General features: G+C 34.3%; 1 protein-coding gene across 1 annotated transcript in view; it reads right to left on the bottom strand.

The window, feature by feature from the left end:
- LOC146001558 (cardioacceleratory peptide receptor-like) overlaps positions 1-19,467 on the bottom strand; it is a 450,055-nt gene that overhangs the window by 52,199 nt on the left and 378,389 nt on the right. The gene's annotated exons all lie outside the window — the stretch shown is intronic.

Raw genomic sequence — 19,467 nt, 5'->3', positions numbered from 1 at the left:
CACAGGAAAGAGACAGACAGAGGGAGACACACACACACACACACGGAGTGAACTGAGATAGACAGGAATACACACACACACACACACACAGAGAGATAGGCAGAAAAGAAACAGACACAGGAACGAGACAGACAGAGGGAGACACACACATACGGAGTGAACTGAGACAGACAGAGAGCACAGGAAAGAGACAGACAGAGGGAGACACACACACACACGGAGTGAACTGAGACAGACAGGAAGACGCAGAGAGAGAGAGAGAGAGAGAAAGAGAGAGAGAGAGAGAGGGCGGGAGAGATAATCTGTAACTACATGATTTCTTCTCAGTTTTGAAAATATTAACCTGTTACAAAGCTACATAAACGCCTCTTCACATACACACACGCACTCGCATGACAGCAATTTACGAGTGCTATCTTTGACATTGTCGCTTGAGAAGAAAGCCATTTTGTTTATAGAAAATACCAAGTAGGGCTAGAATTAAGGTGGGAAAATTCCGATTGCAGAACACATATTATTGTAAACAACTTAAACTTCTACAAGCTTTTTCTGTATTGAAAAAGAAATGAGTTCTCCTGCTCTCTTGGAATCGAGACGAATGGAATAGTCAACATCTTGCATTCAAGCTATTACAAGAGTAGCTGACCTGTAACTTCATTTCAGGATCCTCCATTCTCATGTTTCCCTCAGCAGCTACAGGTAAATGCTAAGATAACTCAAAATATGAGAGAATACTATATATTCCCAGAGCAATGAAACGATTTCCTCCATACTTTTTCTTTTTAAAAATGTATGTTATTCAAAGTAGCAGATGGACCTAGACTAGCAAGTCAATACCGTATCGTACCCAAGGTATTGGGTAAGAAGTATAAAGTCTAAGCATAGCAGGAAGCAGAGAAATGAATGCGGAATAAGCAATGAGGCAAACGTTAGGTTATTGACTTGGGAGACGAGGAGGCTTGGAGTGTTGGAATTGACAGGGAGTGAGATCAGTTGGCGAGAATACGAGAGAGAGTAAGGAGTGCAGATTGTGAGAGAGAAGCGGAGTGGAGAACGATTAAGATTAAGGTGTGTGATGAGATTGATGTCTGACAGGGAGGTCAGACAAGTGATATTCGAGACGACAAGTGTGGGAATAATCTTCATATATTTGTAAGGCAAATAATATCATTTTCTAAACCAATCCATATCGGTTAAGTCATGGAGAGTACAAAACCCAAATCTAACTTAAGTTAATTTCTATTGCCATTCCTTTAAATGTAACCTCTTGCATTTATCACATTTAGGCCCAGCCAGTGTAACCATCTGAGAGATGAATGCAATCTAAAGGTTCTTGGTTCGATCCCAAAGGCAGAAGTAACATTGTGTTACGTGATGTAAGCTGCGTTACGATACTCTAGGCTTAAAACATGGAGGACCGCGAAATGTTACCATCTACTAGTTTAAAAAGTTTGTGACACCCACTCAGCCTCCTGTGAAATGAATTATTGGGATATAAGCAAGAAGCAGCGTTTGAGAGTATGGGAACAATGTCACTTGTATCTCTGACCGAGGACGCCAGTGGCTTAAATGGGACCTTGAAACTCCACTCCCAATACATATCTAGTGAGTGCCACTAGAAGCTTTGTTCTAGGTGTCAATAATTTAATTGATTTGGTTTATTCGACTTCGATTATCTGCCAATTTTGGCTAATATTGAAGTTGAGGATGAGCGATGATATGATGAAGGGACACTGACAATAAATACTCATGCCCAGGCCGAGATTCGAACCCGGGATCCTTGACATCGTAGCGTGCTGTGCTAACCACTCCGGCACGGAGGTCAGCTGGTTGTTAATAAAACAAATTAATGTTTATTTTATGTACACAAATTAAAACGAAGTTTCGAAAAGAAAGATGGAACGTTGAATAAAGAACTAACTGCAGTAAATTCACACAAACATGGCAACACTGATACTATACCTATTTTCTTTACTTAATTTTAGCAACCAAAAGGTATTTGCACACTACAGAAGACTTTCTCAGTATCAAAAAATCCCTTCTTCTATTATTTCCCTCGACGATGCTTGTTAATTTACTCCTTGAGGTTTGCACCAGTGATTCGTGGAGAACATGGCGACGTGAGGGAACTGGAACCTGCATGGCAACGGGTGTCACCTTTCTTGGTGACAGGCGGACAGAGTTGGCAACATGCTCGCGCGGACGTCAGAGGCAGCGATCGCATTCCGAAGAAGAGAAACAAGAAACCATTTCCGCTTTGAAATGAAATGAGTCTCGGATCTCCCTTCAATTGCCAGCAACTGTGGCAGGGATGGGAGCAGAATTTTTAACTGCGTTGCTTGGAAACCGTAGCAGTGTTGTCAACGTCTACGTATTTTCCGGAAGGACAATGATACTTTTCATACGTGGCTGAAGGTGAATGCACATTCACCTAGGGTAGGGTACTGGATTTCAGGGAACACGTTTTTATCTTTTAGGTGTTGTGCCTGATGTACAGTATTGGAAATTTTTATGACAGGGTGCTCCTAAAGTATATTTATTCTCTCCATTTGATAGAAAAGACAGAGATTCAGATGGCATTAATTATGATTGCATGAAGTGGGTCATTTAAAGTTATACCAACTAAGCTATCTGGGCACAAGGTATTCTTTTTTGAAAAGTTAGTTATGTTAAGAAATATATTGAAACACTTGAGAACACTTTTGGTCTGGTTCGACAGAGAAGGAGACAACATTTCTAAATTTTTACAGACTGGGTGTATTTTTCCACTATAGAGGCCTTCACTATATGTAATTCGAAACGCTAAAGTTCAGCTAGCTTCCAAAATTGAGGTAAAGATTGTGTTTGGCGAGATTAACAAGTTACAATTATATCCAGTTACGGACAAATAAAGCTAAAACTCTCAGATTTACTGTACTAGCCAAGTTTTAGTAACATTTTCTTCACTTTAGTACAAATACCAAAGAAATAGGTATATTTTATTTATAATTTGACAAAATGTACTAGTATTTAATTCACAAAGTTAGGTAAAAACAGAATTTTTTAAAAATATTGTTACTGTCTTCAAATTTTATGTTATTTAGCCACTAACAAGTGGTTTACACTGTTTGGCATCCTTTAAATAGGAAAAGAAGGAATTATTTGTTTAGTATTTTTACTACTTTATATTTATTTAGGAAAACAATTCTACAGGTTAACTTAATTTTTAACAAATTGTTACTAATTTATATATCAAAGTTATGTTATTTAGAGTGTATGAAGGCGTATAAAGTTAATATTTGTACTTATCAGTTCAACTAACAATTATATTTTACACACAAAAGATAATGTTTACAGTTAAATTACTTGAATCAGAGAATAATATTTTACAGTAATTGATTCATTCAGCACTAGTCAGTATTTTTATGCATCAGAAAGTTTTCTTAATTTTCTATTACGCATGCTATTTTGGGCTATTTTTAAAATGTATTTCTAGGGCAAACTGGATTAATTTTCTGCTTATAATGCACAATGCTTTGTACATTTATTATATTCTCTACTTACAATCCAAATATTATGCTTATTTAATGTATAACTAACTAACTCTCTAGCCTTCTTAAACCCGAATGTTCATGGCTGCAGCAACACATGCCTTTCATCTGTCCTTGTCCTGAGCAAGATCTATATACTCCTTTCCTTCCCTACCAATTTCCTTTAGGTCCATCTCTACATTATCCCTCCATCTTTGTTTTGCTCTTCCTATTGGTCTTTTACCATCAGGTTTCCCAACAAGAATCCTGTATACTCTTCTTTCCTCTCCCATTCGTACCACATGATCTACACACCTAAGTCTTTTTGATTTAATCATTCTAATAATATCTGGACATGAATACAAATTATGTACTTCTAATTATGTAACCTTCTCCACTCATCTGTCTCCTCATCTGTTTTAGGCCCAAATATTTTCCTAAGGATTTTATTTTCAAATACTCTCAATTTATGTTCCTTTTTCAATGTAAGGGACCAGGTTTACTTACTGTATTTAACTTTTATTTTTTGTAATTAACAAAACTTAAAAGCTTATACTGTAGTTATTATATCTTTTTCTATCAGCTTATTTTGAAATTAATATTATTAGGTATAGTCTTTGATTTATAACTATATTGCTTTTTTCATCAATTTATCTAAGAGTACACGCAGACAAACACATGTGTACACACTTTTATGTAAATAGATATGCCTTTTTCTCAATATTTTAGTATGAAGATTGCACTTTAGCTATTTAAGCAAGGGTAGGAAAGGTAGGATTTCTGAGAATTTGTTGCTGGATTTTGTTGTTCAAGTATAGATGAGAACTGAACTGGGAGACTGTTTTGAACCTTTTCATGAGAGTTTGCATGTGAACTGTATGCAAATTGAGCACTATTGACTGTGCATGCTTCTAAGTTTTGCTGTTATTTCACATCAACTCTGTGAGACTGTAGACAGTTTTCCCATTTCAAGTAGATTTTATTGATTGTATTTGTATATGTTTTGGGGACTTAGCAGTTTTATGTTATGAGGCAGTTTGTTGTAGAATATTTTTACCGGATTGTTTTGAGATATTGAGTGTCTGCTGTTTTACTTGTAATTATTTTCCTTTTTGTGTTGTGTATTTGACTATATTTTGTCCAAGTTCGTAGTATTTAGAATAATTGTTATTGACTTGCAGATGTAGGGAGTAATAATCCTTTGCAAGATGCCCTATACTTTAGTCTGAACATTATTCGTAGTGTTCACTTTTGAACCCTTAGTATTCTTGTAGTATTATTAATGTAGAGGTAAATTAGGCTGAAATGTAGGCATTTTTCTGATAAATTATACTCACTTAGTTGTTTCAGCAGGTAGAAGTTGCATGATGGTTTACTGCTGATGATGTTAATTTGCTCTTCTTATGTACTACGTATGATGTAGCTTACTTGAGTAATTGGGATTTTCTACTGAAAAAAGGATTGCTTGTCTATTTTATTCCTATGTTGTTGAGTTTGTCCATAAGCAAGCCATGTTTTTTACTCTATCCTATGCCTTGGAAGAATCTAGATATATTGTGTTTGCAGTTTTATGTTTCTCTAAGGTTTCAGCTATGTAGTTTTTTAAACTGTGCTATGGGTGTAACTATTGATTTCTTTTTCTGTTCAGTATTTTTTAATTTTTTTAATATTCTTTTACATAAAAAATTCAAAGTACATTGTTAAAGTCAAAGTGTGTTAAAATTCAATTTTTCAAAGTTAAAGTTTTAAAAATACAATTTTCTAAAATTAAAAGTTATAATAGTACATTTTTGTTACTAGAAGTTTTTATACTAGGGCAAATTATTTTGTTGTTAATGTAAAATTTGTTAGTTAATGTAATATTTGTTAGTTAATGTAAAATTAAAGTAATTAAAAATCAATTTTTCAAAGTTAAAGTTTTAAAAATACAATTTTCTAAAATTAAAAGTTATAATAGTAAATTTTTGTTAGTAGAAGTTTTTATACTAGGGCAAATTATTTTGTTGTTAAAATAAAATATGTTAGTTAATGCAAAATTAAAGTAATTAAAATAAGAAAAATAAAAAAATACTGAACAAATAAACAAATAAAGATCTAAGAAAAAAAGCAAACAACCTAAAGCAGCAAGAGGAATACACAGAAACCAACATGGCATCCAGAAAGAGAAATCAATAGTCACACCCATAGCACAGTTTAAAAAACTACATAGCTGAAACCTTAGAGAAACATAAAACTGCAAACACAATATATCTAGATTCTTCCAAGGCATAGGATAGAGTAAAAAACATGGCTTGCTTATGGACAAACTCAACAACATAGGAATAAAATAGACAAGCAATCCTTTTTTCAGTAGAAAATCCCAATTACTCAAGTAAGCTACATCATACGTAGTACATAAGAAGAGCAAATTAACATCATCAGCAGTAAACCATCATGCAACTTCTACCTGCTGAAACAACTAAGTGAGTATAATTTATCAGAAAAATGCCTACATTTCAGCCTAATTTACCTCTACATTAATAATACTACAAGAATACTAAGGGTTCAAAAGTGAACACTACGAATAATGTTCAGACTAAAGTATAGGGCATCTTGCAAAGGATTATTACTCCCTACATCTGCAAGTCAATAACAATTATTCTAAATACTACGAACTTGGACAAAATATAGTCAAATACACAACACAAAAAGGAAAATAATTACAAGTAAAACAGCAGACACTCAATATCTCAAAACAATCCGGTAAAAATATTCTACAACAAACTGCCTCATAACATAAAACTGCTAAGTCCCCAAAACATATACAAATACAATCAATAAAATCTACTTGAAATGGGAAAACTGTCTACAGTCTCACAGAGTTGATGTGAAATAACAGCAAAACTTAGAAGCATGCACAGTCAATAGTGCTCAATTTGCATACAGTTCACATGCAAACTCTCATGAAAAGGTTCAAAACAGTCTCCCAGTTCAGTTCTCATCTATACTTGAACAACAAAATCCAGCAACAAATTCTCAGAAATCCTACCTTTCCTACCCTTGCTTAAATAGCTAAAGTGCAATCTTCATACTAAAATATTGAGAAAAAGGCATATCTATTTACATAAAAGTGTGTACACATGTGTTTGTCTGCGTGTACTCTTAGATAAATTGATGAAAAAAGCAATATAGTTATAAATCAAAGACTATACCTAATAATATTAATTTCAAAATAAGCTGATAGAAAAAGATATAATAACTACAGTATAAGCTTTTAAGTTTTGTTAATTACAAAAAATAAAAGTTAAATACAGTAAGTAAACCTGGTCCCTTACATTGAAAAAGGAACATAAATTGAGAGTATTTGAAAATAAAATCCTTAGGAAAATATTTGGGCCTAAAACAGATGAGGAGACAGATGAGTGGAGAAGGTTACATAATTTAGAAGTACATAATTTGTATTCATGTCCAGATATTATTAGAATGATTAAATCAAAAAGACTTAGGTGTGTAGATCATGTGGTACGAATGGGAGAGGAAAGAAGAGTATACAGGATTCTTGTTGGGAAACCTGATGGTAAAAGACCAATAGGAAGAGCAAAACAAAGATGGAGGGATAATGTAGAGATGGACCTAAAGGAAATTGGTAGGGAAGGAAAGGAGTATATAGATCTTGCTCAGGACAAGGACAGATGAAAGGCATGTGTTGCTGCAGCCATGAACATTCGGGTTTAAGAAGGCTAGAGAGTTAGTTAGTTATACATTAAATAAGCATAATATTTGGATTGTAAGTAGAGAATATAATAAATGTACAAAGCATTGTGCATTATAAGCAGAAAATTAATCCAGTTTGCCCTAGAAATACATTTTAAAAATAGCCCAAAATAGCATGCGTAATAGAAAATTAAGAAAACTTTCTGATGCATAAAAATACTGACTAGTGCTGAATGAATCAATTACTGTAAAATATTATTCTCTGATTCAAGTAATTTAACTGTAAACATTATCTTTTGTGTGTAAAATATAATTGTTAGTTGAACTGATAAGTACAAATATTAACTTTATACGCCTTCATACACTCTAAATAACATAACTTTGATATATAAATTAGTAACAATTTGTTAAAAATTAAGTTAACCTGTAGAATTGTTTTCCTAAATAAATATAAAGTAGTAAAAATACTAAACAAATAATTCCTTCTTTTCCTATTTAAAGGATGCCAAACAGTGTAAACCACTTGTTAGTGGCTAAATAACATAAAATTTGAAGACAGTAACAATATTTTTAAAAAATACTGTTTTTACCTAACTTTGTGAATTAAATACTAGTACATTTTGTCAAATTATAAATAAAATATACCTATTTCTTTGGTATTTGTACTAAAGTGAAGAAAATGTTACTAAAACTTGGCTAGTACAGTAAATCTGAGAGTTTTAGCTTTATTTGTCCGTAACTGGATATAATTGTAACTTGTTAATCTCGCCAAACACAATCTTTACCTCAATTTTGGAAGCTAGCTGAACTTTAGCGTTTCGAATTACATATAGTGAAGGCCTCTATAGTGGAAAAATACACCCAGTCTGTAAACATTTAGAAATGTTGTCTCCTTCTCTGTCGAACCAGACCAAAAGTGTTCTCAAGTGTTTCAATATATTTCTTAACATAACTAACTTTTCAAAAAAGAATACCTTGTGCCCAGATAGCTTAGTTGGTATAGAGTTAGGCTTTTAACCTATCTGTCCAGGGTTCGAGTCCCTGTCTGAGCGATAACAATTTTTAAATTTTGTCAATTTTGCAGAATGGATATAAAATATGTTTACAGTCTAACAGATTATTATTTATCTAAAATTTTGCAAATAAGCTTTTAAGTTTCTCAAATATCAGTATCTTTAGCTAACAGTACAGCATAACCAGTATTATTATAATAGAAAAGTTCTGGTGGTATAACCTACACCTACTGTAATATCTCTGTGGTATTAACTTACATGCAGTCCATAACTTTTGGGACTGTTTCTCCTCCGTTACATTTCCTCGCCATTTACCCTTAGCGTCGCGATTAGCCTCAGAAGCAAAAAAAGCGAAATCTTATATTTGTTCTTTTTATATCTCTGAAACCACCTATACAATAGAACTACATTTAATGAATTTTGCAGTCTTCCTGTTTGGTCTGTTAAATAAGCCAGTCAATAAAAATATACTTGCATAGAAAAATCTGTTTTTCAGATACTTTAATCGGGTAATCTGCTTTTGCGTACTTCCTCAGAAATATACACAATCATAGTTCTTTATAAATTTAGCACCTGATATAGAATAAGTCGAAGTCTATTTAGAGTTGGCCTGTAAGTGCTTCTGGCACATGTAGTTACTTGAAAAAGCAAATATTGGGTGTATAAAAGATAGCATTCTTGTGAAACAGTAAAAATCAACCTCATTTCCTCGTAATATTAGCTGTAAATGCTTCTTGCAGATTAACAAAGCTCTGGCGTGTGATCCTACGTCACCTATAATCCTTTGTAAGGTTCGTGTTGTCCTATAAATTGTCGATATACATACTAAGTCCCTAGTTACAGCCTAAGCTTTTAGTTTCAATCAGAGAATTTCAGTGTTCAAATAGTGATTGTAGCCTCGTATAATAAACCAAGTGGAAATAACCCAAGTGTTGATGCACCCAAAAAATCCAGTAATACTTAAAAAAATACCTTGAAAAACGCTATAAGGCTAAATTATTCTTCTAGCATAGAGAAAAGTTTAGCAAGTGGATCTATGGTCTATATAGTCAGTTGTCTGTGAACTTCGTCTTGTCCTGTGTATTGTCAATATATTGATAAATGGTTATATATTTTTTTTTTTTAAAAAAAAGGAACAATGTTGGTAAGCGTCCAGTTATGAACCCATCGGTAAAGAAATTTCAGTCTTTATAGACACACAATAATTTTCGTTACACTAAAAATTTGGCCTCGTATAAAGGTAAATAGTCGAAATGATAAACATTTCGTGTACTTTATCCAGTAAGCCTTAGCTAGAAATACAATAACAGCGTTACAGACATAAAAATTAAGCAAGCTTTAATATTCTAGTGGCACATAATAAATATAAAATATCCTTTAAAATACTCTGACAAATAGTTGTGGGTTATCTGAGATCAACATTTTCAAGCCCTCTCTCCTGCATAAATAGGCTCTAGAATTCACTAAGCCTCAAAATAATATTGGGTACATAAAATAAAAAGCAGATGGAGAGTGATGCTGATCGCATCATCTCCAAACAGCAAAAACAAAAGTATATGGATGGAGCCCTACCTGATATATTTAGAAAACTTTACTTAGTATAAAAGTAACAAAATACTCAGTAAACTCTAAAATAAACAAACTTTCCTACGTAGCAGGCGTAACCTGCCCTAAATTAATATAGAAATACAAAACAAAGAAGGCATAGTGGAAATCACTAAACCATAATAATAATAATAATAATAATAATAATAATAATAACAACAATCTATTCTGTAGATTACATTTTAGCTAAAAGTACTTTTTCTTTAGTGTTTTTGAAAAGATTTAAATAAATACTAAACTCTAAGTTAAAAATTTGTAAATGTATATATGATACAAAACAAAATAAATAAAAATTAATACATAACCTGCAAAAAATCAGTAAAAAAGTTGAAAACATCTCTTTGTGCATCCAAAATATAATAACAAATCCTTCCTGACTGGATTAAATTGTGTTATTTGAGTAATATTAAGCCTAAACGTGTAAAATAAAAGGGTAAAACTTGACAAAACACACTTCATGTGTACAAAATTTAATTCAAAACACATCTAAATTGTGTTATTTGAGTAAACATGGAGAATAATCCTGTAAACTTGGAAAAAATTTCTCTCTCTCTCTCTCTCTCTCTCCCTCTCTCTCTCTCTCTCTCTCTCTGTGTGTGTGTGTGTGTGTGTGTATGTCCAAAATGTAATAAAAGACACGATCAAATCGTGCTATTTGAGTAAATATTAGCCTAACTTGAGAAATAAAGAAATAAAAGTTGAGAACACACACTTTGTGTGTCGAAAATGTAACTAAAAATCTTTCCTGAACAGATAGAATTGTGTTATTTGAGTAATAATAAACCTAAACTTGTGAAATAAACAGATAGAAGTTGAGAACACACACTTTGTGTGTCGAAAATGCGACTAAAAGTCTTTCCTGAACAGATTGAATTGTATTATTTTGGTAATAATAAGCCTAAACTTGTAAAATAAACAGATAGAAGTTGAGATCACACACTCTGTGTGTCGAAAATACGACTAAAAGTCTTTCCTGAACAGATTGAATTGTATTATTTTGGTAATAATAAGCCTAAACTTGTGAAATAAACAGATAGAAGTTGAGAACACACACTTTGTGTGTCGAAAATGTAACTAAAAGTCTTTCCTGAACAGATAGAATTGTGTTATTTGAGTAAAAAATAGGCATAAACTTGTAAATAATAAATTTTAAAGTTGAAAAAATCTCTTTGTAAATACAAAATTTAATAAAAAATGTTGCCTGAATAGTACAAATAGTGTTATTTTGGTAAAAATTAACATAAAGCTGTAAAATAATAAGTTAAAAGTTGAAAAAATGTCTTTGTGAGTCCAAAATTTAATAAAAAATGTTGCCTGATTAGTACAAATAGTGTTATTTTGGTAAAAAATTAATATAAAGTTGTAAAATAATAAGTTAAACGTAGAAAAAAATGTCTTTGTGAGTCCAAAATTTAATAAAAAATGTTGCTGATTAGTACAAATAGTGTTATTTTGGTAAAAAATTAATATAAAGTTGTAAAATAATAAGTTAAACGTTGAAAAAATGTCTTTGTGAGTCCAAAATTTAATAAAAAATGTTGCCTGAATAGTACAAATAGTGTTATTTTTGTAAAAATAAGGATAAGCTGTGAAAATGTTTGACATAAAGTCAAAGTTTGGTAAAAAATAAACTCAAAATTAAGTTAAATAGCATACAGTAACATACATTTACTACCTAAATCAATAATCAAAGGTCCTAGGTTCGTTACCCCGTGATAGAAGCAAATGGTGAAAACTGTAGGCCCCGTCCCTAATAGCTCTCCCTTCTTCATAGTACAGATAAAAAAAAACCTGCGCTAAAGCGTCCTGTGCCTTGAAGGCAAACCTGAGCGGAATATTAATTGGCGGCGGAAACCGGTTCTACAAGCGACGCATAGCTTCAGAGATTTGACCCTTGCTGCGCATTTCCATACATCCTTTGTTGTCTGGTTGAATCCCTCCCCTGCCCTACAGTATTGCATACCTTTCCCCTGTTCTTGCGTACTAGTTAACCTTGGAAAAACCGGTTCTGATTGGTCAATCGGGTTCTTTGTTTGTTCTGACGTTCTGACGTCATTTGACCTTGAACGCACACTCCCCAAATTCCTTTCTCGTCTACCTTCACCGCCGAGTCGAGATTCTGAGACAGTATTCTGTCTAGCGTGTGAAACCACCGTCTTTTATAACATAATGAAATAATTGCATAGTACTAATTAATAATATTACATATCGCGGGTTTGAGTACCGGGACCGTCCCCAATCGTAATTGAACCTGTACCTACACCCATTACCACCGTTCATAGCGGTTCATAAACCATAGAAAACTTATTTTCAATATTATAAACATTAATATTATCGATTGATACATTACATACTTTGCAGTAATGAATATAAAACCATATGCATAGCGTTTAGTACCTCTAATTACCTTCTATATACACATATTTTTCATAAAATAAATAATTATATATTCATAAAAGTTATAAACATGCAAATACATAAATGTAAAGTATTCTAAGTACTTGCAAATGAATTCTAAGTACATGCGAATTAGTTCTAAGTACGTGCAAATTAATTATAAGTACATACAAATTAATTAAAACACGTGCACTAATTGCCACTGGCGGGGTCCCCTTCTACTATGCTTCAAGAGTGAACACCTGTGCAACTGTCACTTTATCTCGCAAGTAATTCACCCTTTGCTACCGGCTCAGTCTGGGAGACCCATGTTCAAAGAGGTATGATATTGGCACCCTACGTCTCCCCCCAAGCTGCTCAAAACTCCTCTGATCGATGTGATGCTAATCTACGGTCTGCTTCTCTGATCTCCCGTTTCTTCCGAAGGGAGGTGGCGCCCTCCGTCTTCGGGAAGATCAATCATTCTTTCGGCTCAACAAAAGGGACCGACACCAGGGCTGATTACGACCGGGCGACGGCCATTGTGAGGCGACCGAGGGAGAACGCGGACCGACGCGAAAGCTCAAAGATACGCCTTTTTCTCTTCTGCTATTTGCTTGTAGGGATCAGGAAAACTGACGGAGACATAACTGACCTTAAAGAAACGGAACACTGATCGATCAATCACTTTGTTGACGAGTGAAGGGCTGCTTTATTCCTTACAACACCCAATCGAAAGTATCAGTATATCCTTGCACAGTAAATCCTGGTTGCTTCTTCGGCCAGGAAAAATGGAATAGTGGAAGCGGAAGGGAAGAGCTACATATTTAGAACTATAAATATGATGCAATATACACAATTCGAGGTTTAAGTTAGTTCAGCAAGCTTTCCTTGGAGGGTACACAGTAGCCAACTGGATAGGGCCCGGCTCCTGATTTTCTTCTGTCCCGTTACTGGCTTAAGTAATCGAACAGTGAATTCGTTCATTGAATGTAGCACCTAACTAACTAACTCTCTAGCCTTCTGAAACAAGAAGGTTTATGGCTGCAGCAACACAAGCCTTTCATTTGGCCCTATCCTGGGCAAGATGAATGCAATCTTTTCCATCCTTACAGATATCCTTTAGGTCCATCTTAACATTATCCCTCCGTCTTCGTCTTTCTAAATGCCTCTTACCATGAGGTTTTCCAATAAGAATTGTGTAAATCCTTCTCCGATTCATGCCACATGTCCAGTCCAATTAACTCTCTCACTCGCTGGATATTAGATCCCTTTAGGTTTCTTTTGAATTGTTTGTGTACAATGTTTATCTTGAGTACTCATAGAACGCATTGCTGTCAGCGCCTGGCATATCGTCATAGTACTCCAAAAGTGGAAGAATTCACCTTTCCATATTCACGTCCATTTTTTTTATTCTAACGGAATAACTTCGTGTACTGTATTTTCTCGTTGAGTCAAGCTTAAACGAGCATCGACACAGGGCGACATCTAGGTGGGAACAACTGAGAACATGCGTTGAAACGTTCGTAACTTATTCCATGCATTAATTCAGATCACTTGTGTCTTCCATGCAGACGTTAGGTTAGGTTTAGAGAAGGGGTTTTATTTCCTTAATTGCGGAGGGCAATGTATAAAGTATTTGGGAGGAAGTCATCACTTTTACCATCTTAGGGAAATATATTCGAACGATTATTTTTTATGGAACATTTAGGTAACAATATTGATAAAGAAATATGGCCATGTAATCATTTTGGTAAAATAGCAAGGAATTTCACCTTCAACGTGGGTTTTTTTTTCGCACACCAGAATCTAGCTGAAGCTAAAGTATTTAAAGACAACCGAGGTTTTGTCTGCTTGCAGAATTTTGTCCTCGGGAGCTTCCCTTCATTTTCTCTATTTTGTTTCTTGTAGTTTTTTCTGTCTATCTAATTTTTGTCGTCTGGTAAAAATCTTCTTTCCATAAGATTGAAACCAGATTTAGATTAACACCCGATGTTCTACGTAGGTACAGTTGCATACTTGTGCATGCCTGCATGGAATGGAGGCTTCCCCAAGGAAGAAATCCGGCTTGACTAGATCTATTCTGAGGGAAGATTATACCTAGGAAAAAGACCAGACATGGGGCTATAATGTGCTTGGGGAGTGGATTAGTGTCTCAGGCGAGGTCTGCGCCTTTCGGTGTGGTTGCAGGTTGACTTAGGTCGGGCGCCACTCACCCCCGCGAGCCCTTTGGAGGGCGGTTTTTTCTTTTTAAATTGTATTTGGAGGGAATCCAGCACAGATTTCTTCACAAATCCTAACACAACCCCCGCAAAGTTTCGTGATACCCCCTAAATTTTGTACAAATGCTCGATAATTTTCTGGGATGCAGTATTGCTTTGCGTAAACAAGAACACAACAATGTTCGAAACTAGTAGTGAGAAGTCGAAAAATACGACCGTACTTTTTAATTAGGAGGCCATGTTGGCATATTACCTATGTCACCACTTTGGACGACTACTCAGTTCACGTGATTTGTCAATTAGATAAAAATCTGTTGCACGCTTTCTTGCTTATTACATGGAAGAACGTTGTATAGGTATTGATTTCACATAGTTGGCGATTTCATTTACATTTCCCTGACCAAGCAACTTGCATTACGATCTGCAATATATTGATTGTTATTCGCTGCGCTTCGTATTTAATTGTAACAATGAGATCGACTTACCAATTAGATGAAATACAGGAGGGAACAATTGCAAATAACGACTGGATTCCAACTGGAGAATTGTAAGTTTGAAGGACCAATGGATATATGCTCTTTGGACGATCGAGCATGATGTACAGACAGACCCCTGATATTTATGTAATATCAAAGTACAAAATATGTACGTAAATATGTAACAATAAGTGATAAAATATGTACCTAAATACTCGTATGTATTATCAAAATAGTATGTAGCTAAATATGTAGTATCAAAGAATACGTAAAATTAATAATAATCGAGTATCCAAGCAATTTCAAGAATTCTGCTATATATTTATTTTATATTCAACATAACGGAGATACTATCTTCAAGGACTCGTCTTAAGAGGGAGTGGGGAGGCGTTGTTGATGAGGACCATGACAAGACAGAATAGTCAAATTAGAAACTGGGTCATTCCACGTCAATTCATCCAGGCCATGTCACCCACCATCACCGATTTTGATGGAATTCGGTATGCTTATAGAACTTTTGATGCTGATTACAAAAATGACAACTTTTCTAAAATTGGTCAAGAGGTTCAGAAGTTACGAGCTTTTTAAGAACTCCCTGTACGCCATATGCAGCTCCACTTTGAATGACACGTATTAGGATATAAACGATCGTATCTTCCCTCGGGTTTGCCGTAGAAACTTCAAGTTTATTTTATTTTGTTCAGAATAGTATAATCTTTCATTTAAATAATGTTTCAGATGAATGCATCAATAAACATGTATTTTTATATATAGTTTTATGTATTTTTTTAGAAAAATAAATGACTAACTTCAAGAGCGAATTTCATGCAATGCCCCCCCTTCAATTTCCCCACAATTTTATATGTAGGTAACTCAGAGTGTGTACTAATGCCTGATGGAAAATTTGGGATGGGCGGTTCAGAGACAGGGTGATAAAAAAATCATTTGCCTAAAATGACATTAAAAGTAAATCTTATTAAAAATGCTTATGTTTTTAGCACAAAGACTGAAGTACATTATATTTCAAGCTACAATATTCAAAATTTATGTTCACTATGTGTGAATGTAAGCATAGGCGTAACCTGGCGGGGGCAAAGGGAAGCACTTGCCCTATCCCAAATTTATATATTAATTTAAAATTTACAAGTAATAATTACAGTGGAACCCCGATTTAAGTTCCTCGATTTTACATTTTCCTTCATTTTGCATTAAATCGTGGTGGTTCGAACATACCTACTTACTTACTTACTCCTTGGCTGCTACAGCCCCTAAAGGGCCTTGGCCTCTCTCACAATGATAGCCCATTCTCTTCTGTCTTCTGCTCGACTTCTCCACCGTCTTACTCCCATCCTCCTAAGGTCTTCCTCTACGTCCTCCAACCATCTTTTCCTTGGCCTTCCTCTTAATCTTCTCCCTCCTGGTGTCCCTTTATAGACCTTTTTAACCGCTCTGTCTTCAGGCATTCTTTCCACATGTCCTAGCCACCTCAGTCTCATGCTTCTTATATCGGAAACTATATCTGTTTTTTTTTTTTGTAGATTGCTCTTATTTCATCGTTTCTCCTTATTCGCCATTGTCCATTCTCATTTACTGGCCCGTATATTTTCCTCAGTATCCTTCTTTCCCATCTCCGCAAAAGTTATTCATTTGCTTGTACCAAAGTCCATGTCTCTGCTCCATATGTCACCACTGGCTTTACGACTTGCTGATATACATTGATTTTCAAATTTCTACTCAGGCTGCGAGATTTGAAAACTCTTAAGAGTGAGAAATAGCTTCGATTACCAGCTGCAATTCTTGCTTTTATTTCCTCCTTAATATTATTATCCATGGTAACTAATGTTCCAAGATATTTAAAACTTTTGCATTTTTCATAGGTGCCTCCATTAAGTTGTATATGTTGGCCTTCCCTGAATTCCATATTTCGCGCTGAGAACATGTATTTAGTCTTGGGTTGGTTTATTTGGAGTCCCATCTCACTAGCTGTGTTCTCCAATCTTTCCAGTCCTTCCTTCACTTCTTGCAATCTTCCTGCCATCATATCAATGTCATCAGCATATGCTAGATTTTGGTTCACTCTGTTGAAGAGAGTTCCTCCTGGGTTACACCCTTGACCCACTCTTCTCATGGTCTTTTCTAAAGCTATATTGAATAATATCGTAGACAGCACATCTCCTTGTCTCAAACCTTGGTTCACTGCAAATTCCCTTGTGAGCTCTCCTTCAATCTTCACCTTGCATTTAGTATCCAACATAGCAAATTGTTTAGAAATTTTCCAAGATTTTACATTTTCCCTTGTATTACGTTTTTTCAGCTTGGTCTCCTGGATAACTTAAAATCGACGTTCCACTGTAAATTAGTTTCAACAGTCTTCATTTTTTTAAAAAAAATTATATATTATATAATTATATATATAATCATCATTATTAACATTCCCAAGTTTAACAAATTTATCTTCGAGAACATTCTTTTAGTGCATTTTATCTCAATGTGGAAGTTGTTTCTTGGCTACTCTTCATGGGGATACGTAATATGAAGTAAGAATTAATACTACACATTTCAGCTGATTGAAGTTTTTGAAATGAAGCTTTTTCGCCACATACCACAGAAAATATCCTTATGACGGGATGACTGGAACAGTAAAAATACTTGTATAGCCTTCTATAGTATAAAGCAACAAGTACGGCAATTTTGTACCAATTCCGTAGAAATAGTATTCAAGTCATAAATTTCTTAGTAATCATCTAGGGTGAAATGACAACAACCCACAGTACAATGTGTCAGTGATTGCAAATTTCTACAACAGTACCAGGAAGTATGCACTATTTTGAGCTTACAGGTTCAGTAAGTTACTTTTTACAAGTAACTGAGTTACAGTCAATCATTAAAAAAGTTACTCAGTTATTGTTACTCGTACTTTGAAAGTAACTGAGTTTCTTTTACAGTTACTGTAACAGTAACGTACTGTTAATGATCAATGATTTGTGTAAAAGTTACACAATATCAACTATCATGAAGACTTCCGTGTTTTACTTATGTTTCTAGTACATAATATGCATCCATATATTTACATTATTACTGCTAATAAATGATGGAAAACACAGTCAGCTTTGCGTGAACGATTATAATTAAAAAATCATTTGTATGCTGACCACGTTATTTTGAATATGGTGTCATTGATTCCACTTGCACCTATTTCTTTCTCCTCCATTCCAAGTTCAACCAGATCCAAAGATCCACTCCCTCGACAATGACTTTTTCCTAGCTGGACAACAACATTCCAAAGGAACACATCAGTCTACCAAAAACAATGGAGTTTTCACATACAATTAGAAATGAATTACAGTAAAGCGTGGATGTTCTAAATTTAGCATGCAACAAAGCATAGCTTCCTTGGCAGCAATTCCAAGAAAATCCTTGCACGTAGCATCCGGAGAAGGTACATATTTTATTTTTATCGTCCGGAACAGAATTGTCCAATTTAGCTATTTCCCTACTGCAAAAAGTAACTCTGTTACCGTTGTTAACGTTACAGGGACTTACATTTAAAAGTAGCTAGTTACAGTTAGAATTTCTAAATAAAAAGTAACTGTACTTGTAACTTTGTAACTATTTACTTCGAAACACTAGTTGTTTAACAGTCAGAGCAAAAATAGTACTATCTTAATGGGTGTCAGTTGGAAACTATCTTCGGGTTGGGATAATCACAAAGTTTTCCATCGCATAAAAATAGTGTCCAGGATAATTTGATAAATACATTTGAAAAATCACAATTATTACTCTTTATTCGTTCGTTCCTCAAGTTCCAGAAGGATCACAAAAATATATTTAACTTGTAAATTTTAATTAATATATAAATTTGGGATAGGGCAAGTGCTTCCCTTTGCCCCCGCCAGGTTACGCCTATGCTTACATTCACACATAGTGAACATAAATTTTGAATATTGTAGCTTGAAATATAATGTACTTCAGTCTTTGTGCTAAATACATAAGCATTTTTAATAAGATTTACTTTTAATGTCATTTTAGGCAAATGATTTTTTTATCACCCTGTCTCTGAACCGCCCATCCCAATTTTTCCATCAGGCATTAGTACACACTCTGAGTTACCTACATATAAAATTGTGGGGAAATTGAAGGGGGGACATTGCATGAAATTCGCTCTTGAAGTTGGTCATATATTTTTCTAAAAAATACATAAAACTATGTATAAAAATACATGTTTATTGATGCATTCATCTGAAACATTATTTAAATGAAAGCTTATACTATTCTGTACAAAATAAAAGAAACTTGAAGTTTCTACGGCAAACCCGAGGGAAGATACGATCGTTTATATCCTAATACGTGTGATTCAAAGTGGAGCTGCATATGGCGTACAGGGAGTTCTTAAAAAGCTTGTAACTTCTGAACCCCTTGACCAATTTTAAAAAAGTTGTCATTTTTGTAATCAGCATCAAAAGTTCTATAAGCATACCGAATTTCATCAAAATCGGTGATGGTGGGTGACATTTTCACAAAATTCTGGATGATTTAACATGGAATGACCCAACTACATTTCTATCCAATCTCT

This window comes from Lepisma saccharinum, chromosome 17 (assembly GCF_977018435.1).
Source record: "Lepisma saccharinum chromosome 17, izLepSacc3.1, whole genome shotgun sequence".
NCBI lineage: Eukaryota > Metazoa > Arthropoda > Insecta > Zygentoma > Lepismatidae > Lepisma > Lepisma saccharinum.
The sequence above is the reverse complement of the archived record's forward strand: the minus strand, read 5'-3'. Positions and strand labels throughout refer to the sequence as shown.